This window comes from Balaenoptera ricei, chromosome 10, assembly GCF_028023285.1.
Source record: "Balaenoptera ricei isolate mBalRic1 chromosome 10, mBalRic1.hap2, whole genome shotgun sequence".
Classification (NCBI taxonomy): Eukaryota; Metazoa; Chordata; class Mammalia; order Artiodactyla; family Balaenopteridae; genus Balaenoptera; species Balaenoptera ricei.
The window spans coordinates 58,562,883-58,587,294 of record NC_082648.1 but is presented as its reverse complement, the minus strand read 5'-3'; the positions used below and the strand labels follow the sequence as shown (position 1 = coordinate 58,587,294).

Sequence of the window (24,412 nt, the reverse complement as noted above, 5' to 3'; positions counted from 1 at the left end):
TCAGTTTTAGACATGTTAAATTGAGATTCCAGAGAACAACCAAACAAAGACTTGCAATAGAGAGGTAAGTACATCAGAATGGGTTTTAGGAAAGAGGTAAAACATTGGGACACATGGTATTTGAAACTATAAAACAGAAGACCCTGATCAAGGACAGAATAAAGAGCAGTCTGCAGTTAAAATTCTAGGGAACACAAATGTGCAAATATTGGAGTAGAGAAAAACAAGTGAAGGAGAAGAAAAACAATCAGAATACTACAAACTAAGAAATGAAAGTGTCAAGAAGGAAGGTTCTATCCATAGTGGAGTGTTAGGTAGAGGCAAAGCCATTCAGCAGTGAGCAAATGGAAGATAAGGAAGTAGTCCTCCAAAGAATAGAAAAGGCTCTTTCAAGAACACAGTTGGAAAGGAAAGCCTAAAGTGATAGGGTATGGTTGGACATGGTTTCAAAATAAAATATGTTTCTTGAGTTATTTATTGTTTTAAGATGACACAGATTTATGCAGGTTAGTAATCAGTATGTCAGTAAAGGTTAAAGAATATAGGAAAAAACAAAGGACATAGACGGCTACAGGATGGATCAAGACGGAGCGGGGAGGCTAGAGAAGATGAGTTCCAGGGCCCAGACTGAGAAGTCTGCCCAGAGAGGAAGGAGTGCCTTGTCCTCTGAGGAAAGAGGGCAGAAAATAAGGATGGGTGGAACAAAGTAGAGAAGCTGAAATAGATAACATCTATCATCCTAAATTTCTTTTGTAAAATAGAAGGCAAGTTTGCACAATGAAAGACTTGAGGGTTATTCTCTGAGAAGCTACCCAAGAAAGGTAGCAGGATTATTAAGTAGGCTATGCTGAGACTTAGCAGAAGCTGGAGAGGAAGATTATGCTATTTTTCTAGCTGTACTCAGCAGTCCAGAGGGTAGACAGTTCAACTGACCCAGGGTCAGAAGGTAAAAGGACAAGGAAATTAAATGATATTGGCAATATTGGGGTTTGAAGTGATGGGCCATCAGGTCTGCTCAGGAAAGAAGCAAGAAAGAAGAGGGCTGATGAAATGGAAGAAAACGGAGAGAGGCAAAAAGGAACAGGAGGCCTCAGTAAGGCTGAAGAATAGGCTTAGTACGAGTGAGGCTGTGAAACAGCTGGGACTACAGGCAGTTGTAGTCAATTTTCCAGCACAGAAGGAGATTTTTAATGTGGAGTTTTCACCCACATCTCTGACTCCTCCTCCTGAAGCATGAATTCCCAGGCAGGAGGAAAGGCAAGACACTAGATAGTCTGCATTTATGACAATCAGATTAATACCTGGAGAGCGTCTGAGTTATGTAACACCCAATAATATGCACGAATACCTGTAAACACTTGATGAGAAACCACGTGATCTCATCATCTTACCCAGTCAAGTTTATAACTCAGCAGAAACACAAAAAGACATACTATACTCCCTCAAGAAAGCCACACAGGAAAGTAATAAGGGTATATGCAAGAACAAAAGGTAGCTTCTGTTTGGGAAGATCAACATTGCAACAACTGTGCTGGATATTTTAAATTAGTAAACACTGTCATGTTTAATTAAAGCCAATTGTCCTTATTTTTGGGGAGTGGGAGGTGACAACATATCAGGAGGCAAAATAACTGCATTCAAGAAAACATTATTAAAATCTCTAGTTTAAAAAATGTAATTTGTGGACTTAATGATTTTTTTAAAAGTAAAATTCAACTTACCTAGATCTGGCCATTAATATTCTTAGCCTCTGCTGCAGCATCAGGAGTTTAATCATACTTCAAAACACCATGTTTTCTTTGTTTGCTGACTTAACCTACAATTAGCAAGAAAAAGTCAAGAATTTGTTATTTCTTTAAAAACAGTTTTCCTTATGAGACTTCTGGCAGCACTGTTAGTTCAGTCAATCTATTTAAACAAACTAAAAAGACTGAATTTTTGATTAAAATATATATAATTTATAAGATCTATTCTAAAAATTAATATAATGTGTACACGGTACCAATTTATAAGATCTATTCTAAAAATTAATATAATGTGTACACGGTACCATCAACACAGCCTTTTCAAAAGAAAAGTAAAAATGCAGTAGCTTACGTTCCATGATGTTTGGATATCAGGACCTTTAGAAGCCATTGATTTTAGCTTCTCCACGACAGCTATGACGTTAGACAACACACTTCTCAATACTTATCTCCACAGCCATAAAATGAGAGGTTAGACTAAACTACCTCCAAGGTTCCTTTCCAGGTCTAAAACCCCATTTTAGCCAAGGGCAGGCTAATTCTCCATATCCAGTCACATATCTTAAACCTCACTGTCCCTCCTGCCAAAGAGTTAACTCTCTTTAGAATCCACCTTCTGTATCTTCTAATCCACAAGACACCCCCAGAATCAAATCAGAAGAGTCAGTCATCAGAAAACAGTATGAACAAGCATGCCATAGAGTCACAGGATAATGATATAAATTACAGCAATAAATTACAATCTAGAGTTTTAAGAGATTTCAATATACTTCTGAAAATTTTCTGGTTAATTTATTCACTTTTTACAACACAGAAGAAAAAATCAAATTCACTCAAGCACAAGCACGAGCATTTACTAAATAGCTATACTACAGTAGGCATGTTAGGGGTTTTACAAAGAGTCTCATTTTATTTTTTTATTTTATTTTTTAATGAAATGAATTTCTTTTATTGAGAAAAAAAGAGACAGTAATAAAGGCTGTATGAGTGGTGCCAACCAAAAAACTTAAGGAGCGCTGAGAAAGTCAGAGCAGTTTTTTTTTTTTTTTTAGTTTTTTGAATTTTTTTTTTAATTTTTGAATTTTATTTTTTTGTACAGCAGGTTCTTATTAGTCATCAATTTTATACACATCAGTGTATACATGTCAATCCCAATCGCCCAATTCATCCCACCACCACCCCCACCCCCCCACCACTTTCCTCCCTTGGTGTCCATATGTTTGTTCTCTACAGCTGTGTCTCTATTTCTGCCCTGCAAACTGGTTCATCTGTACCGTTTTTCTAGGTTCCACATATATGCGTTAATATATGATATTTGTTTTTCTCTTTCTGACTTACTTCACTCTGTATGACAGTCTTGAGATACATCCACGTCTCAACAAATGCCCAATTTCGTTCCATTTTATGGCTGAGTAATATTCCATTGTATATATGTACCACAATCTTCTTTACCCATTCGTCTGTTGATGGGCATTTACGTTGCTTCCATGACCTGGCTACTGTAAATAGTGCTGCAATGAACATTGGGGTGCATGTGTCTTTTTGAATTATGGTTTTCTCTGGGTATATGCCCAGTAGTGGGATTGCTGGATCATATGGTAATTCTATTTCTAGTTTTTTAAGGAACCTCCATATTGTTCTCCATAGTGGCTGTATCGATTTACATTCCCACCAACAGTGCAAGGGGGTTCCCTTTTCTCCACACCCTCTCCAGCATTTGTTGTTTGTAGACTTTCTGATGATGCCTATTCTAACTGATGTGAGGTGATAGTTTTGATTTGCATTTCTCTAATCATTAGTGATGTTGAGCAGCTTTTCATGTGCTTCTTGGCCATCTCTATGTCTTCTTTGGAGAAATGTCTATTTAGGTCTTCTGCCCATTTTTGGATTGGGTTGTTTCTTTTTTTAATATTGAGCTGCATGAACTGTTTATATATTTTGGAGATTAATCCTTTGTCTGTTGATTCGCCAGCAAATATTTTCTCCCATTCTGAGGGTTGTCTTTTTGTCTTGTTTATGGTTTCCTTTGCTGTGCAAAAGCTTTGAAGTTTCATTAGGTCCCATTTGTTTATTTTTGTTTTTATTTCCATTACTCTAGGAGGTGGATCAAAAAAGATCTTGCTGTGATTTATGTCAAAGAGTGTTCTTCCTATGCTTTCCTGTAAGAGTTTTATAGTGTCCGGTCTTACATTTAGGTCTCTAATCCGTTTTGAGTTTATTTTTGTGTATGGTGTTAGGGAGTGTTCTAATTTCATTCTTTTACATGTAGCTGTCCAGTTTTCCCAGCACCACTTACTGAAGAGACTGTCTTTTCTCCATTGTATATCCTTGCCTCCTTTGTCATACATTAGTTGACCATAGGTGCGTGGGTTTATCTCTGGGCTTTCTATCTTGTTCCATTGATCTATGTTTCTGTTTTTGTGCCAGTACCATATTGTCTTGATTACTGTAGCTTTATAGTATAGTCTGAAGTCAGGGAGTCTGATTCCTCCAGCTCCATTTTTTCCCCTCAAGACTGCTTTGGCTATTTGGGGTCTTTTGTGTCTCCATACAAATTTTAAGATTTTTTGTTCTAGTTCCATAAAAAATGCCATTGGTAATTTGATAGGGATTGCATTGAATCTGTAGATTGCTTTGGGTGGTATAGTCATTTTCACAATGTTGATTCTTCCAATCCAAGAACATGGTATATCTCTCCATCTGTTGGTATCATCTTTTATTTCTTTCATCAGTGCCTTATAGTTTTCTGCATACAGATCTTTTGTCTCCCTAGGTAGGCTTATTCCTAGGTATTCTATTCTTTTTGTTGCAGTGGTAAATGGGAGTGTTTCCTTAATTTCTCTTTCAGATTTTTCATCATCAGTGTATAGGAATGCAAGAGATTTCTGTGCATTAACTTTGTATCCTACAACTTTACCAAATTCATTGATTAGCTCTAGCAGTTTTCTGGTGGCATCTTTAGGATTCTCTATGTATAGTATCATGTCATCTGCAAACAATGACAGTTTTACTTCTTCTTTTGCAATTTGTATTCCTTTTATTTGTTTTTCTTCTCTGATTGCCATGGCTAGGACTTCCAAAACTGTGTTGAATAATAGTGGCGAGATTGGACATCCTTGTCTTGTTCTTGATCTTAGAGGAAATGCTTTCAGTTTTTCACCATTGAGAATGATGTTTGCTGTGGGTTTGTCATATATGGTCTTTATTATGTTGAGGTAGGTTCCCTCTATGCCCACTTTCTGGACAGTTTTTATCATAAATGGGTGTTGAATTTTGTCAAAAGCTTCTTCTGCATCTATTGAGATGATCATATGGTTTTTATTCTTCAATTTGTTAATATGGTGTATCACATTGATTGATTTGCGTATATTGAAGAATCCTTGCATCCCTGGGATAAATCCCACTTGATCATGGTGTATGATCCTTTTAATGTGTTGTTCGATTCTGTTTGCTAGTATTTTGTTGAGGATTTTTGCATCTATATTCAGCAGTGATATTGGTCTGTAATTTTCTTTTTTTGTAGTATCTTTGTCTGGTTTTGGTATCAGGGTGATGGTGGCCTCATAGAATGAGTTTGGGAGTGTTCCTTCCTCTGCAATTTTTTGGAAGTTTGAGAAGGATGGGTGTTAGCTCTTCTCTAAATGTTTGATAGAATTCACCTATGAGGTTATCTGGTCCTGGACTTTTGTTTGTTGGGAGATTTTTAATCACAGTTTCAATTTCATTACTTGTGATTGGTCTGTTCATATTTTCTATTTCTTCCTGGTTCAGTCTTGGAAGGTTATACCTTTCTAAGAATTTGTCCATTTCTTCCAGGTTGTCCATTTTATTGGCATAGAGTTGCTTGTAGTAGTCTCAGGATGCTTTGTATTTCTGCGGTGTCTGTTGTAGCTTCTCCTTTTTCATTTCTAATTGTATTGATTTGGGTCCTCTCCCTCTTTTTCTTGATGAGTCTGGCTAATAGTTTATCAATTTTGTTTATCTTCTTAAAGAACCAGCTTTTAGTTTTATTGATCTTTGCTACTGTTTTTTTCCTTCTATGTCACTTATTTCTGCTCTCATCTTTATGATTTCTTTCCTCCTACTGACTTTGGGTTTTCTTTGTTCTTCTTTGTCTAGTTCCTGTAGGTGTAAGGTTACATTGTTTATTTGAGATTTTTCTTGTTTCTTGAGGTAGGCTTGTATAGCTATAAACTTCCCTCTTAGAACTGCTTTTTTTTTTTTAAGGTTGACTACTTTTTTAAAAAAATTTTTATTTATTTATTTATTTATTCATTCATTTATGGCTGTGTTGGGTCTTCGTTTCTGTGCGAGGGCTTTCTCTAGTTGCGGCAAGTGGGGGCCACTCTTCATCGCGGTGCGCAGGCCTCTCACTGTAGCGGCCTCTCTTGTTGCGGAGCACAGGCTCCAGACGTGCAGGCTCAGCAATTGTGGCTCACGGGCCTAGTTGCTCCGCGGCATGTGGGATCCTCCCAGACCAGGGCTCGAACCCATGTCCCCTGCATTGGCAGGCAGATTCTCAACCACTGCGCCACAAGGGAAGCCCAGAACTGCTTTTGCTGCATCCCATAGGTTTTGGATTGTCGTGTTTTCATTGTCATTTGTCTCTGGGTATTTTTTGATTTCCTCTTTGATTTCTTCAGTGATCTCTTGGTTATTTAGTAACGTATTGTTCAGCCTCCATGTGTTTGTGTTTTTTACACTTTTTCCCCTGTAATTCATTTCTAATCTCATAGCATTGTGGTCAGAAAAGATGCTTGATATGATTTCAATTTTCTTAAATTTACTGAGGCTTCATTTGTGACCCAAGATGTGATCTATCCTGGAGAATGTTCCGTGCGCACTTGAGAAGAAAGTTTAATCTGCTGTTTTTGGATGGAATGTCCTATAAATATCAATTAAATCTATCTCGTCTATTGTGTCATTTAAAGCTTCTGTTTCCTTATTTATTTTCATTTTGGATGATGTGTCCATTGGTGTAAGTGAGGTGTTAAAGTCTCCCACTATTACTGTGTTACTGTCAATTTCCTCTTTTATAGCTGTTAGCAGTTGCCTTATGTATTGAGGTGCTCCTATGTTGGGTGCATATATATTTATAATTGTTATATCTTCTTCTTGCATGGATCCCTTGATCATTATGTAGTGTCCATCCTTGTCTCTTGTAACATTATTTTAAGGTCTATTTTATCTGGTATGACTATTGCTACTCCAGCTTTCTTTTGATTTCCATTTGCATGGAATATCTTTTTCCATCCCCTCACTTTCAGTCTGAATGTGTCCCTAGGTCTGAAGTGGGTCTCCTGTAGACAGCATATAGATGGGTCTTGTTTTTGTATCCATTCAGCAAGCCTGTGTCTTTTGGTTGGAGCATTTAATCCATTCACGTTTAAGGTAATTATCGATATGTATGTTCCTATGACCATTTTCTTAATTGTTTTGGGTTTGTTTTTGTAGCTCCTTTTCTTCTCTTGTGTTTCCCACTTAGAGAAGTTCCTTTAGCATTTGTTGTAGAGCTGGTTTGGTGGTGCTGAATTCTCTTAGCTTTTGCTTGTCTGTAAAGCTTTTGATTTCTCCATCGAATCTGAATGAGATCCTTGCCAGGTAATCTTGGTTGTAGGTTCTTCCCTTTCATCACTTTAAGTATATCATGCCACTCCCTTCTGGCTTGTGGAGTTTCTGCTGAGAAATCAGCTGTTAACCTTATGGGAGTTCCCTTGTATGTTATTTGTCGTTTTTCCCTTGCTGCTTTCAATAATTTTTCTTTGTCTTTAATTTTTGCCAATTTACTATGTGTCTTGTCATATTTCTCCTTGGGTTTATCCTGTATGGGACTCTCTGCGCTTCCTGGACTTGGGTGGCTATTTCCTTTCCCATGTTAGGGAATTTTTCGACTCCAGTCTCTTCAAATATTTTCTCGGGTCCTTTCTCTCTCTCTTCTCCTTCTGGGACCCCTATAATGTGAATGTTGTTGCGTTTAATGTTGTCCCAGAGGTCTCTTAGGCTGTCTTCATTTCTTTTCATTCTTTTTTCTTTATTCTGTTCCGCAGCAGTGAATTCCACCATTCTGTCTTCCAGGTCACTTATTCGTTCTTCTGCCTCAGTTATTCTGCTATTGATTCCTTCTAGTGTAGTTTTCATTTCAGTTATTCTATTCATCTCTGTTTGTTTGTTCTTTAATTCTTCTAGGTCTTTGTTAAACACTTCTTGCATCTTCTTGATCTTAGCCTCCACTGTTTTTCCAAGGTCCTGGATCATCTTCACTATCATTATTCTGAATTCTTTTTCTGGAAGGTTGCCTATCTCCACTTCATTTAGTTGTTTTTCTGGGGTTTTATCTTGTTCCTTCATCTGGTACATAGCCCTCTGCCTTTTCATCTTGTCTCTCTTTCTCTGAATGTGATTCTTGTTCCACAGGCTGCAGGACTGTAGTTCTTCTTGCTTCTGCTGTCTGCCCTCCAAATAGTCTCATTTTAATCTATATATTAACTTGAGTTAACAAATATGATTGATACCCAAAATGAACATTTCCAAAACCGTGAACCCACACACAAACAAAATTTTTCGTTCTGGACTTATAACCTGTATATAAAATCAGCGGTTCAGCCAGGTGTTTGCTTACACCCCTTGTGAGCTGCTGCTACACCCCATATTAGGGTGGGCAGCAACCCACTGCCTTTTCCTTAGCTCAGCTTTTTTTTTCTCCAGAAGCTTAACATACATCATGCTTTGCCTCTGGCTTATAAAACTGTCCAGCTAATTCTACCGTAAATCATTTCTCTTATGTGATGTTTGTCTAGCTCTCTCTCTTAAGAGATTTTAGCCAATTAACTAAGAAAAATCTCTCTTCCTCTTTTTATTTGTTCCTCTCATAAGCACCCCACAACCCCTATCTTGAAATGAGTTTATTCATAGTAAATGTGATTAAGAGAAGTGAGAGTGATCCATCTATACCCCTATATCAAGGGAAAGCTTTGAAATGAAGTTAAACATACAAAAGAATCAGTGTGCCAACATATAAAGCTCTTGAAAATATTAAAAATCCTGTCAGAAACTCTCTCTCACCTTCAGATTTTTTTTTCTTTTTTCTAATTTTTAAAATTGTGGTAAAATACATATAAAGTTTACCATCTTACCTATTTTTAAGCATACAGTTTAGTAGTGTTAAATATATTCAATATTGTGCAACCAATCTCAAGGACTTTTTCATCTTGCAGAAATGAAACTCTATACCCATTAAATAACAACTCATTTCCCCTCTGCCCAAATCCTGGCAACCACCATTCTACTTTCTGTTTTCATGAGTTTGACTATTTTAAATACCTCATATAACTGAGATTGTACACTATTTATCTGTTTGTGCCTGTCTTGTCTCACTTAGCATAATGTCTTCACAGTTCATCCATGCTGTAACATGTGTCAGAATTCCTTTCCTTTTTAAGACTGAAAAATATTCCACTGAATATATACCAACACTTGCTAATCCATCCGTCTGTCAATGGACATTTATCTACGTTCTGGCTATTGGAATAATGCTGCTATGAACATGGATGCACAAATATCTCTCCGAGACCCTGCTTTCAATTATTTTGGATACATACCCAGAAGTGGTACTGCTGAATCATATGGTAGTTCTATTTTTAATTTTTTGAGAAACTTCCATACTGTTTTCCACAGTATATCTTTTTTAGAGAAATGTCTATTCAAGTCCTTTGCCCATTTTTGAATTAGGTTGTTCTTTTGCTGTTGACTTTTAGTATAAGTTCTCTATATATTCTGGATATTAATCCCTTATCAAATATATGATTTGCAAATATTTTCTCCCATTCTGTGGTTGCCTTTTTCACTCTGTTGATAGTTATCTTTTGAAGTAAAAAAATTTTTTTTCATTAAGTCCAATTTGTCTACTTTTGCTTTGGTGCCTGTGCTTTTGGTGTCACATCCAAGAAAGCATTGCCAAATCCATGTTGTGAAGCTTTTGTCCTATGTTTTCTTCTAAGAATCTCATTGTTTTATGTCTTATATTTAGGTCTTTGATCCAATTTGAGTTAATGTTTGTATATGGTGTTAGGTAAAGGTCCAAGTTCATCTTTTGCATGCGGATATCCAGTTGTCCCAGAAGCATTTGTTGAAGACTCCTTTCCCCAATGAATGTTCTTTGTACCCTTTTCAAAACTTATCTGACCACATATGTGAGGGTTTATTTCTGGGTTCTCTATTCTATTCCACTGGTCTATATGTCTGTATTTATGCCAGTACCACACTGTTTTGATTATGTGGCTTTGTAGTAAGTTTTGAAATCAAGAATTGTGAGTAATCCAGTTTTAAGACTCTTTTGCCTATCCAGGGTCCTGAGATTCCATATGAATTTCAGGATAGGTTTTCCTGTTTTTGAAAAAAACATCATTGGGATTTTGACAGGTATTGCAATGAATCTGTAAATCTCTTTGCACAGGACTGATATTTTAATAATATTGTATCTTCTAATCCATGAATATGGGATGTGTTTATTTATGTCTTCTTTGATTTCTTCAGCAGTATTTTGCAGTTTTCATTGTATACGTTTTTTAATTCCTAAGTATTCTATTCCTTTTGATGCCACTGTAAAAGGAACTGTTTTTGTAATTTCCTTGTCAGATCGTTCATTGTGAATGTATAGAAATGCCACTAACTTTTACATTTTGACTTTGTATCCTGCTACTTAGCTGAATTCATTTATTAGTTCTGAAAGTATTTTTTGTGTGGAATCTTTAGGGTTTCCCACATATAAGATCATCTCGCCTGCAAACAGATTATTTTACTTCTTTCTTCTCAATTTGGATAACTTTTATTTCTTTTTCTTGCCTAAGTGCTCTGGCTAGAACTTCCACTGCCATGTTAAATAAAAATTGTGAAAGTGGGCATCCTTGCCTTGTTCCTGACCTTAGGGGAAAAGCTTTCAGTCTTTTACTATTGAGAATGATGTCTGCTGTGGGTTCTTCATATATAGCTTTCATTATATTGAGGTGGTTTCCATCTATTCCTAGTTTATTTTAATGCTTTTATCATGAAAAGGTGTTGAATTTTGTCAAATGCTTTTTCTGCATCAATTGAGATGATTGTGTGTTTTTTTCCTTCATTCTGTTAATGTGGTGTATTACACTGATCAATTTTCATGTTGTACCATCCTTGCATTCCAAAAAGAAATCCCACTTTACCATGGTATATAATCCCTTTATTATGTGGATGAATTCAGTTTGCTAGCATTTTGTTGAAGATTTCTGAATCAATGTTTACAAGAGATATTGGTCTATAGTTTTCTTTTCTTGTAATGTCTTTGTCTGACTTTGTTAGCAGGGTAATGCTGGCCTCATAGAATGAATTAGGAAGTGTTCTCTCCTCTTCAATATTTTGGAAAAGTTTGACAGGGACTGATAGTAGTTCTTTAACTAGCAGAATTCACTGGTGAAGCCAGGTCTTTTCTTTTCTTTCTTTTTTTAAAAAATATTTATTTATTTGGCTGTACTGCGTCTTAGCTGCAGCACATGGGATCTTTTAGTTACGGCATGTGGGATCTTTTTTAGTTGCAGCACGTGAACTCTTAGTTGTGACATGGAGACTCTTAGTTGCGGCATGTGGGATCCAGTTCCCTGACGAGGGATTGAACCTGGGTCCCCTGCATTGGGAGCGTGGAGTCTTAGCCACTGGACCACCAGTGAAGTCCCAAGCCAGGGCTTTTCTACTCAAAGAGATTTTTTTATTACTGATTCAATCTCCTTACCTTATAGGTCTATTGTGATTTAGTCTTGGTAGGTTTTGTATTTCTAGGAATTTGTCCATTTCATCTAGGTTCTTCAATTCGTTGGCATACAATTGTTCATAGTACTCTCTTATAATCCTTTTTATTTCAGTAGACTTGATAGTGATGTCACCACTTCCACTTCTGATTTTAGTAATTTGAGTCTTTCCTCCTTTTTTCTTAGTCCACCTAGCCAAAAATTTGTCAATTTTGTTGATGTTTTCAAAGAACAAACTTTTGGTTCACTGACTGTTTTTCTATTCTCTATTTCCTTTCTCTCTCCTTTAATCTTTATTTTTTCCTTTCTTCTGCTAGCTTTGGTTTTAGTTTGTTCTTTTTCTAGTTCCTTAAGTTATAAAGCTAGAGATCTTATTTTTTTAACATAAGCATTTATAACTACAAAAATCCCCTTAGCACTGCTTTCATTGTGTCCTATAAGTTTTGGCGTGCTGTGTTTTCATTTTCTTTTGTCTCTAAGTATTTTCTAATTTCCCTTGTGATTTCTTCTTTGATTGGTTGTTTAAAAGTATGTTGTTTACAGACTTACTAGAGAATGGACTTGAGGATATGGGGAGGGGGAAGGGTAAGCTGTGACAAAGTGAAAGAGTGGCATGGACATATATACACTACCAAATGTAAAACAGATAGCTAGTGGGAAGCAGCCGCATAGCATAGAGAGATCAGCTCGGTGCTTTGTGACCACCTAGAGGGGTGGCATAGGGAGGGTGGGAGGGAGGTAGACGCAAGAGGGAAGAGATATGGGAACATATGTATATGTATAACTGATTCACTTTGTTATAAAGCAGAAACTAACACACCATTGTAAAGCAATTATATACTCCAATAAAGATGGTTAAAAAAAAAAAGTATGTTGTTTAATTCCCCCAGTTTTGTGAATTTTCCAGTTTTCCTTCTGTTGTTGATTTCTAACTTCATCCTCTTGTAGTTGGAGATGATACTTTGTATGCTATCTATCTTTTAAAATCTTTTGAGACTTAATTTGTGGCCTAACATATGGTGTATCCCGGAAAATGTTACAACAATATGAGCTTTTAGACTAATAATTTTTTTCCTTTAAATGTATTAATCTTTTAAGTCATGTAGAAAATAAAAAGTTATAAATCTTTGTTACAATAGTACTAGCTTTTATAATTCCCTTTGTATTTACCTTTATTGAGAGCTTTATTTCTCCACACAACTTCTAGTTACTGTCTAGTGTCCTTTCGTTTCACCTTGCAGAACTCTTGTGCATTTCTTGCAGGGCAGGTCTAGTGGTAATGAACTCCCTCAGCTTTTGTTTACCTGGGGATGTCTTAATTTCTCACTTACTTTTGAAGGACAGTTTTGCCAGGTAATAGGATTCTTGATGAACAGACTGTTTTTTTTTTAGCACTTTGAATATAGCAGCCCACTGCCACCTGGTCTCCGAAGTTTCTGATGAACAATATGCTAATAATCTTACTGAGAATCCCTTGTATGTGACGATTAGCTTTCTTCTTGCTGCTTTCAAGATTCCTGGTCTTTGTCTTTTGGAAGGTTGATTATAATGTGTCTTGCGCTATGTCTCTTTGACTTAATCTTGCTTGGAGTGCAATGAGCTCCTTGGATGTTTATGTTCATGTCTTTCATCAAATTTGGGAAGTTTTTAACCATTATTTCTTAAAAAGTTCTCTCTGCTCCTTTCTCTCTCTCTCTTCTCTTTCTAGGACTCCCACAATATACAGCTTTCAATATGCTGAGGTGGTTCCATATTTTAGATTCCACATATAAGTGATATCATATAGGATTTATCTTTCTCTTTTTGATTTACTTCACTTAGTATGATAATCTCTAGGTTCATCCATGATGCTGCAAATGTCATTCTTTTTTATGGCTGAGTAGTATGCCATTGTGCATATATACCACACCTTTATCTATTCATCTGTCGATGGACATTTAGGTTGCTTACACATCTTGGTTATTGTAAATAGTGCTGCTCTGATCATTGGGGTTCATGTATCTTTTTGAATTAGAGTTTTCTCTGGATATACAGCCAGGAGTGAGATTGCTGGATCATATAAGGGTGCCAGTCTTTTAAATTTCCTGGAAGTCACTTTAGCAGGTGGGGGAGGGGCTTGCAACAATAGGGTATGTGCAACAACAATAGCTGCCCACCTCTCTGTCTGCACCTCTCTGACCAGAAGCAGCAATCTCTGATCCAGGTACAGATCCTTGATATTTGGAGAAGAGGGTACTTTCTGCCTCCACTGGCTCCAAAAGCTGTGTGAGAGCTGCACAAAGGTGGCAGCAGAGAATGGCTGCAATTTTACATCTGAGCCTTTTCCTGACAGTTGCAAGTCTTCAACAGCTCCACAGTTCCAAAATAGTTACATCAGATTCTGCCACTGTATTTGTTATCTAGGTGGGGAGACAGACTCCTGATGCCTCCTACTCCATCTTCCCAGAATCCTCTCCAGGCCTGTTTTTGGGGATCAGTATATATTCAGTTTCATTGTTTTAAATTACTTTATTAGCAGTGCCAGAGTGCTGTGACGTTTTTGTTTGCTTTTTACTGCGTTCAGTGCAAATATACACATATCAGTTATATCAGGAATTACAAGAATTTATGTGCCTCATTTAAAAGGATACTTTCTGTAAGAAAATACATTCTGAGTTCCAAACAACTGATATACCACAGCACTCCTGGAACAAACACAACCCAATGGACTGAGGATATCTTGTCTTGACTTTGGAACATGAATGCCTCAGGTATCCACTTTGGTTTCTTCTGACTAGTGGAAGGCTTAGAACTGAAAGGTGATTGGGAGGTAGTGAGAGGGAAGAGGTAGTTTTAGCCAGTATATAGAGCTATAATCTTGTTGTAACATGGATGTTTTTCTATAAAACAGGTATATATATATATCATCAACTATGAGTTTATACTCAAGAAGAATACAATTTTACCAGGAAAATTATCAAAAAGCTAAAAATTACAGTAAATACAGTCTATTAACACCTTATTTTTTATAGCAAACTGATTTTAAAGCCCCTAATTTATACCGGACATAGATTCACACTTGGATTATCTCAATCCATACAACCACCCTATGAGGTAGGTACTATCATTATTTCTTTGTAGCAAATAAGGAAACCAAGGCTTGAAGAGGCTAGGTAGTTTTTCCAAGGTTAACAGCTGATAAGAGGAAGTATCACTTAGTATGATAATCTCTAGGTTCATCCACGATGCTGCAAATGGCAGAGATGGCACGATGCCAGAATTAAATCCAGATCTGACTACAAAACCCAAGTTCTTATTAATTAATATATGTAAAAAGCTTAAAACAGAGCTCAGCATATAGTAAGCATGTAGTAAATGCAAGCTATTGAAATGGTAACAATACTTTATTATAAAACAATACTGTATGCCTTTGGCACTCAGTCAAAATTTCTATGCCTAAAATTTCTCATTTATAAGATTAGGACACCTATTTCACAGAGTTATTGTGAAAACCAAATAAATTCTGGCTATAAAGGCATTTAGAAAAATATACAGCGTTTAGAAAGACAGGCATTATTATATCATCACTACATGTAAAATCCTGTCTCTTATATCACAAAGAAGGCTTTTGCACTGTAAGTACAAAAGCCTACAATTTAAGCGCCATCCTCATAACAAGAGTTACATTAATAAATTTAGTAAAGCTGTCCTAAATTATTCCAATATGATTCTTGCAGAATGACAAGCAAAGAGAACACTGAACTCTATTCACTAGTGTGATTATAAATCTGTTGCTCAAGAAGGTATATTTGCTCTTTCAGTTCACTAGCACGGAGGGTGAATTTGGCTTATACTACAGTAGTTCTGTTCAAATACAGCCAGGACAGAATATCTATAGTTAGAAGCATAGCAATATAACTCTATATTTTGGGCACAGCTAACTGCCATATTTAATTTTATTAAGACAATCAAGAGAATAGCATTCAAAAACCTTGTTCTTTGTGTAAGTGGTCTGGTTGATTGTTTTTAAACTATTTGAGTAGGTCTTTTTTTTTTTTTTTGATATACCTTAGTTTTCTGTTTATTTTTAACACTGCTAAGGATTTTTTATTATTTATATTACTCTAAGAAAGAGAAGTTAAAAAAAAAAAGGCTAAGGAGGGAGATTCTCAGTATATTCTGCTAGTCACTAAACCAGAGCCATTCTGTAAAAAGTAAGGATACATGCAACATAGTTTCCTTGGTTAGCTGAAATTTTAAAATATATATGTACACAGTAAGCCAAAAAGTACCCAAGTATTTTTAAGCATCTATCCATGAATATGGTTGTATCTGCATACCTCTAAATAGATTTTCTTCCTTTAAGTTTTTTATTCTACTAAGGGCAGTGTTGGTGAACCACTTTGCAATTCACAACCCTCCATGAACTCCCCCTTTTTTTAACTCTCAAAAAAATCAATTACATTACTTACAAATCACTTCAATATCTGGTACTTTATTTTCTGGAAACTCTTTATGTCTAATCTAAATTCCTTGTACTGCAATTTAAACCAGATTCCTCTCATTTTTGTTTTTTCTGTAAGAGACAAGTAAAACCAGGATGATCAAGAAAGATTAAGCACATGCTTATGTATATTTAAACTGCCACCAATTCATTTTCCTATGGATAAACCTAAAATATTAATAAAGAAACATTTCTTTATTTTAGAAAGTTTTTGAATTAAGCTAACAAAAGCTTACTTGTAAATAAAAATGATTGTAAACAGCTATCAATATTAAGGAGAGAATAAAAAATGAGTTCATTCATTTCTCCATCTATACATTAAAGCATTCAACAACTATTTTCTGAGTACCAACTCTCTTTGCCAGGCACTGAGTTAAATGTTAAAGAAATAAAGAGGACATACACATTCCCTGATTCTAAGGAGCTTACTGTTTAGTGAGGGAGGCAGACAAGCAAAGGAATACATGGCAGAGTTACAGATCCATGTATCCATGTGCCAGTGCCATCAGAACATTTAACTCAGAGCAGAAGGAAAGAGAAGTGATCAAGGAGCCTTCCTAGCAAAGGTGACCACTAAGTCAAGTCCTGAAAGACGGATGGGAGTTTTCTATGGCAAGGGCAATCCAAATGAAGAACAGTGCATACTAAAGCACAGAAACCTAAAAGAACATGGCAGCCTCCAGAACCAAATAGTTCCTTTTAGTTGGAATGTATGGTATGCATGGGAAAATAGTAGGAGATAGGCAGGAAGGTAGGCTCATGCCATTTCATGAAGCGCCAGTTTGCACTGCTGAGGACAGTTCACATTTTCCCTTATAATCTTAAAGACACCACTAATGTCCTACCAAAATACTTTCCTATAGAAGCATAAAGTCTAGAATATATACAAGGAGAACATCTAATTCCTAAGAATAAAATTAATGGTGTTTTACTATGATGCCTAAAGTCTAACCTACAAGTCACAGCATCTATCTATAAACATAAACATTCTCCCAACAGTATCCAGACCTGCAGTGAGTGTCATTATAAGATGATGACCTGAACCTTGGATTCCCTTCTTTCATTTCTGGAAAATGTTACCCACTTTAACCTCATATTTCACACTGAATTTGACAAAGTCACTTTCAATCATGCATTTGGGTTTTTAGAACAGAAATCCAAGAATCTGTATGTATATCTTTATCTACCATCTATATTTCTATCAATCAAGAAGTGTGTGTGTGTGCGTGTGTGTGTGTGTTTAGCAAATACTGAGAAAATGGTACTAAAATGGCTTATGATATAAACCACAACTTTTACCTTTAATAACACCAGTCATAATTCAATCCTGGAATCATCTATAATCTTGGAACATACTCATACCAAGAAACACTGGTGATGAAATTTACACAATTAAATCTGGGTGCCCATAATCTCTGCCCTAAGATATAAAAACAGACATACAGATGTGCAAACCCAGCAGATGAGTTACACTCTGCCTTAGCTAATTCAATAATGTAATCAGTACCAATGGCAACAATCCCAGCACCTTAAATCACAGGAAAAAACATCATCAGCCTTGGGAACTCCCAAAGAAAGTCTTAGTTTAAGTGCTCTATGTTGCAATGTAAATATATGTACAAGAAAATCACGTACTGTCCTCCAGCAACATCAAGGGGTGAACAATCTATATGACAGATCATGTAGCTCTCTCTACTAAAAATTCACAGATTGCACCACAGAAAGAAGATACATGATTGTAAGGTAGCAGTAAAAAAGTATATGCATTCTCCAGAAAGCATTTATCATTAACTCTGAAAACTGGAATACATATATTTGATCTTATGGAGATAGTGCATTCAGTTTTCTGTAAGTATTATACATCAGAATTCCATGTTTGTATTTTTCAACTCAGTTATTATTTCTACATATTATTCTTACAACTGTGTCAAATTAAACCAATGATTGCTTAACTCTCTTAATAAACCTCTAGTTTATAAATTTACTAATAGACACTAGTCCCCCTAGCAGGGACTGGACCCTAGCATAATAACTATTTAACTTATGAGGTTTTACTAACCTGACCAACAATAAAAGGTAAAATCCAAATATGAATTTTACAATGTTTTTCTTAGTATGATACACCTAATAGTTCTTAAAAAGCATTTGGCTTTATGGCTTTATTCTTTAAAACAACAAAACACTAAATGCAAGCCACTCGAACTTCAATTTCACGTTAAATGAATATACAAATTATTCAATATCAATCCAACTACAAACATCAATAAAACACTACAAGACATACAAGAAAATCTCTAGGCAACTTCAAATTTTATATAATACACTTAGCCTAGAGCTAAATAAATATTAATGAAGAATAACAGAAAAGTAAATAAAAAGATTAATTTTCAAAACTGAATACACCAGTGTATGAGAAGAATATACCATAAATCTGTATTTTTAAACTCAGGTGGTTATCATGCTAGTTACTAGACTCTTATTAACAGTCTAAATATTGACTGTGTGTATATAAAATGTACACACACATTCAATTTGCTCAAAATACACTAAGCCAAATGCCAAGCAACTCTAAAAAAAATCCTCAAAACAAACTGCTTCATGAATAGGTCACTCATGACTTTCTGCACTTGTCTCAACCTAAAATGCTCTTAAATTCTCTAAGGAAAATAAGCTTGATAATTTATTTTCTACTTTTAGAGCAATGCATTCAAAATTACTGCTACAATCTAGCATTAAACTCACCTAACTCAAGTACCCCACTAATAAAAATGTTTGATATGTGTGTTTTCTAACATTCCCCACCCTCACAAAATACAAGAAAAAAAGAGTTAACCAGAAATATTTACATCAGAGTAAATATTTGATGAACTGTTTGGGACCATTAATAAGCACTGCTTAAAGAATATTTAATGACAAAGAAAATGTTCATGGTATAAAAAGTTAAGCAGAAAAAAAAGACAAAACTGTTCTTTTAAAATGCAATATGGTATTCAGGATTGGATCCTGGAACAGAAAAGGACATTAGTGGAAAAACTGGAAAAAATCCAAATAAAGTCTGTAGCTTAGTTAATAAAATTATACCAGTGTTAATTTCTTAGTTTTGACAAGTATACTCTAGTTATATAAGATTAATATTAGGGAAAGCTGAATAAAGGATATATGAGAATCTCTGTACTACCTTTGCAACTTTTCTGTGATTCTAAAATTGTTCTGAAAAAAAATTTTATTTTAAAAATTACTTTGCATGCCCAGTAGCAAGTTTGAGAGGATTCTCATTTTAAAAAATAACACACTTACTTTTCTCTCTCCCACTCCTAAACAAAATACATAAACCTCGAAAAAAAAGACTAGACAAAAACATATTAAAATGTTAACAGTGGTTCACTCGGTTGTAGGATGAAAAGCATTTTTCTCTTCATATTTTCTATAGCGTGAATTGCTTTTATAATCAACAATAAATTGTTAACTAAAGAATATACAAATCAATACTTTATTAAAGGTTTCTTCAGAAAGAAAAGCTATAAATGTCTAAGCAGAGCCCAAAGGCAGACAACATATAAAACAGGTTAGGGCAGAGTGTGAAGAACACAGTGGCCAAGAGAAACCGCCAGGAGAACCTAAGTAGGCAAAACCTAATTAGTAAATGCTGGAAACCTGACAATACACGAACTTAACATCTACTCTTAGGCTAAAGGTGCTCACAGTCAGCAATGTTATGCTCAGAATTCATGACTTAGGGGAATGTCCCAAAAGTCCCCCTAACACTAGGAATTTATGGGATACGTACCCTGGGTTTATTCCAAACAAAAATAATGCAGCTGGACATGCACAACTGCCCAGTGAGAGCTTCTAGAAATACATCAGGATGACAGTGTGTTCTCTAAATTTTTCTACTTTTTTCTTCTCTAACACCTCCCTACAACCTATGCCCATGCTCAGTCTTTAGCCCAAAGACCTAAAATGGTACTCTATTGTCATTTAGCAACAGGGGTAGAGACCATTAGAACAAGAGAATCAAATACTATTTCAGATGTCTGACAGGTGAGTATCACAAAAGTTTTTCAATACTTTCAGAGCAAAATATGCTGACAACCTCATTCAACCATAAGAGGGGAAAATTTAATCAACAACAAATGTTCCCCAATCAAAATAAAAAAATACATTTGTCCCTTAAAGAAAGTATCAGTGGAATCAGACAGAATGAATTTTGATAAAGAACCTCTTCCAAGGGACTTCCCTGGCAGTCCAGTGGTTAAGACTTCGCCTTCCAATGCAGGGGATGTGGGTTCGATCCCTGGTTGGGGAGCTAAGATCCCACATGCCTTGCAGCCAGAAAAACAAAACATAAAACAGAAGTAATACTGTAACAAATTCAATAAAGACTTTAAAAATGGTCCACATCAAAAAAAAAAAATCTTAAAAAAAAAAAAAAAAGAACCTCTTCCAAGCTGTAATCAGGGTGATTTGTGTGTGTCGGGCTGTCTACCCCTCCTGAAACAGTGCTATGTGGCCTGTTCTGGGTTTTGTGTTGTTTTTTAAAGATAGATTTTAATTTTTACTTTATTTATGGTCACCCTCATTCTCAGTTGATAGCAGGTCCTAGAGTTGTCACTTAATAAATATGTATGTGCTTTTTTTTTTTTTTTTTTTTTAGTTTATTCTTTTGAATCCTGGACTCTGTAATCAGATACCCATGCCTATTAAGAACAGGTGCAAAATGAGGCCCTCTACTGAGATCACAGAATATTTTACGTTCAAGAACATGGTCTTTAACTTCATGAGCTTCTTAACAGCAATTGTAAGCATCAGAAGCCTCTTCTGCTTACTTTCCAGTTCTTGGTCATGTTTAAGAAAGTAGAGGCTACCAAATAAGTGATTCTCAGGAATGGAGACTATAATATTATCACTGTTATTACTTCTAATACCAATGAAGATATATACTGTTTTCATCAAAACCGAGACACAACTCATTTTAAGACTTGATATTTTATATCCCACCAAGAAACAGAAGTGGTTAATTAAACTACGACATGCCACCAACTGTAAGATACACCCAAATTTCAGTGAATAAAATTGGAAAATCAATGAAATATAGTCAACGAAGACTATCAACTTATTACTAATAACAGTAATGAAAGGATGTTTCGAATATCTTTTCTTTGCTCCTTCCTATACGCTAGAAGATAGTTACAATCAAGTAACAGGATTTGAGTGTCCAAGACACAATATTCTTTTGAGCCATGATAAGTATTTGTCTAGAGAACAATCCTGTATTGTAGACTGCTGGGAACTATTTTCTCCATCTTCGAATGGGGAAATTAAGGAAAAAAATTAATTAAGATTTTACTGGAAGCCAAATTTAGAATTCTTAGTGTCCCTATCTATAACTTTAACAAAGACAATATGCACTCTATCCCTAAAGGTTTCACGGTTGGTTTTCCTTCAGATTTACCTTGATCTTAAACTCAGGATATCAAGCATCCATGGTAAAGGAAATTCTGAAGAGCTATCTTCAAAAGTACAGCTAAGGTCACTGGGGCTATTCCCTCTGAGCACAACGTATGATAAAATAGAATTTGAAAGCAATGATGAGAATATCTCCTTTCTTTTTTTAAGACACATGTGGAGAAAACAAATCTCTACAGAAAACAGCCAGAATTTCTAAGATGTTTTACTCTGTACCACTTTCAAATGTTTCTTCACCAGCATGAAAGCTGGCTGAAAAGCTATCTACCTTAAATCCTCTTTAAAAAACAAGCAGGGACTTCCCTAGTGGCGCAGTGGTTAAGACTAGTGCTCCCAATGCAGGGGACCCAGGTTCGATCCCTGGTCAGGGAACTAGATCCCACATGCATGCCACAACCAAGAGCTTGCATGCCACAACTAAGGAGCCGGCAAGCTGCAACTAAGACCTGGCACAACCAAATAAATAAATAAAAAATAAAACACAAGCAAACCAAACTCCCACCCCCCCCCAAAAAAAAACAATGAACTTAATTAATTCAACAGTTAGCTACAAAGAATATTAGTCTCATATTCTTGTTAAAGTCTTAAAATTTTTAATTTTCCATATGCAAATTCCAAATTTGAATTCTCTGTAACTATTAACCCTGCTAAATAGAAGGTAGAATGTGACTAAGACAAGATTTTAAGCTTCATATAATGGACAGATGGCCTACAACAGCTCTGCTATCTAAATGTATTTTAAAATGCCACAGTAGAATCTAAAATAATGCTTCATTTTAAGCACTCTAAATTCCTCCAGTAGAAGGCAGTATCAATCTCTGATAATGCCAGCAAGGCAGCATGATACAGTAAAAATATCATGAGCTTTAGAACCAGACAGAGCTGAGTTCTTAACATCTCTGAATCTATGTTTCCCAATAGGCAAGTTAAAAACACCACCACCTACCTCATATGACTGTCACAGGTTTGGAGGCTGTTGAAGAAATCTGGGGTCCGAATTAGAGTAGTGAGCAATGAAGATGGAGAAAGAAGGATGGATTAGAGCAATACTCAGAAGTAAGCATCAATAACACCTGATAACTGATTAGACTGGGAAGAAAAGCAGAAGCCAAGGAGCATACCTACATTTTCCATTTAGGTAACAGTCCATTCATAGAGCTAGAAAACATAAGAAGGACACAAGGTTTAGAGAAGCACATAAGCTCAATTTTGAACGTACTGTGATGCCTGTCAGATATCCAAGTGGAAATGCTCAAAAGACAAACAGAAATACAAGTATGGAGGTGAAAGAAAGATCTGAATTGGAGATAAGGATCTAGGAGTCATCAGCTTATGGATGCAAGGCACAGGACAAGATGAGATTGCCCAGTGAGAAGAAAAGACCTAGAGAAACTCAGAAACACCAACATTTAAGGAAACTGCAGAGGAAGAGAAGCCCACAAAGGAGACTGGAAAGGTACTGTCCAAGAAACAGGAAGAAAATCACCAAGAGTGTGGTATCACAGGGGCCTAGAGAAGACAGTGATTCAAGGTGAGATGGGATACAAAGAACAGTCTAATCTCAATAAGGTAAGACCACAGAAACCATGGTAAGTTAGTATGGAGAAGACAATATTTAGCAGTAAGGAAGAGTAAGTCAGCTGTCTTAAAATTTCTGTTTTACAGAATAATGGACTTGAGCTGGACCAAACCACAGACATCTATGAGAATAAAATAGATTTCCGTCTATCTAATAAAGAATTGATTTCCCTTTAAATGCTGAGTTCTCAATCACTACCCATGTTCAGTAGATTCCATTACTGGTTAAGAAGCTGGATGAGATGACTTGAGTTTCTTTCAATTGAAGTAAATTTCAAGAACTAAACTAAATCTGAAATACTTTGCATTAAGAAGAACAAAGGGAAAGACATAAGAAAAAAAGCTTTTAAATACTTAGAAATATAAAGTAATGGTTCTATAAAATTTTAAAAACCGTATTCAAATAATTCTAAGTAAAATACATAGACAAGATAAAGGAAGGAAAATGAGACAGAGATAAACCCAATGAATGAGCAAGACAGGAAACTCACTCGTCATTTTTTGCCCATTTCAAAGTCATTTATAATTTTTCCTGATAAAATCTTGCATGGCTCCCCCTATTCCCCTGAAAGTAAAAATTAAAGACTTTTTAATGGCTGGCCTACAAGGTCCTAAATACTTTGTTATCGTTTTCTGCCCTTCTGGCTCCAGTGGTGATCACAGGTACTTCACACTCGGCTCCAGCCACACTGGCCCCCTGGCTGTTTCTGCATACACTAAGTACGCTGCTACCTCAAGGCCTCTGCAATCGTTGTTCCATCTGGAAAACTCTTCTGCCAAATACCCACATAGCTTGCTCCCTCAATTGTTGCAAGTCTTTGCTCACAAATCAATTTTTAGAGGACTTCCCTGAGCACTCTACAGAAAACACATAAACTTTTACCCCACAATGGTAACCCCTTTTCCTCTACACTGCTATGTTATTCTCCAAATGACTTATTACCAGCTGGCATGCTATATATTAATTTATTCTTTGATTCCTGTCTCTACGCCAAAGCCAGAACAAACTATAAACTCTATGTTGTCTTCACTGCTGTATCCCCAATGTCTAGAGAGTGCCATACATGTGTTAAATGCTCAAATAGTTTTAGCTGAATGAATAAATACCATATTACTGGATAATGTTTCAAATTAGCAACATACATACTGATACATTTTGCCCCTGAATTTCTACAATATTAAAACATATCAATAAAACTACAAATAAATAATCTCGTATTTCCACTAGTTAATACATTACTTAATAGTTTTTTTGTCTTTTTTCTACCAGTTTTATTGAGATATAAATGACTGCAGCATGTATAAGTTTAAAATATATGGCATAATGATTTGATTTATATCATGAAATGATTACCACAATAAATTTA

General features: G+C 35.7%; 1 protein-coding gene across 4 annotated transcripts in view; it reads right to left on the bottom strand.

Annotated features, from left to right (window-relative positions):
* The window catches only part of FRS2 (fibroblast growth factor receptor substrate 2), a 117,667-nt gene that overhangs the window by 14,056 nt on the left and 79,199 nt on the right, over positions 1-24,412 (bottom strand). For 3 of the 4 annotated variants that reach the window (XM_059936462.1, XM_059936461.1, XM_059936460.1), the window contains one exon: positions 1,722-1,816. The gene's annotated coding sequence lies outside the window, so the exon portion shown is untranslated. Of the gene's footprint in view, positions 1-1,721; positions 1,817-15,969; positions 16,049-24,412 lie in introns of those variants that run through there. The other variant, XM_059936463.1, reaches the window with a different exon arrangement.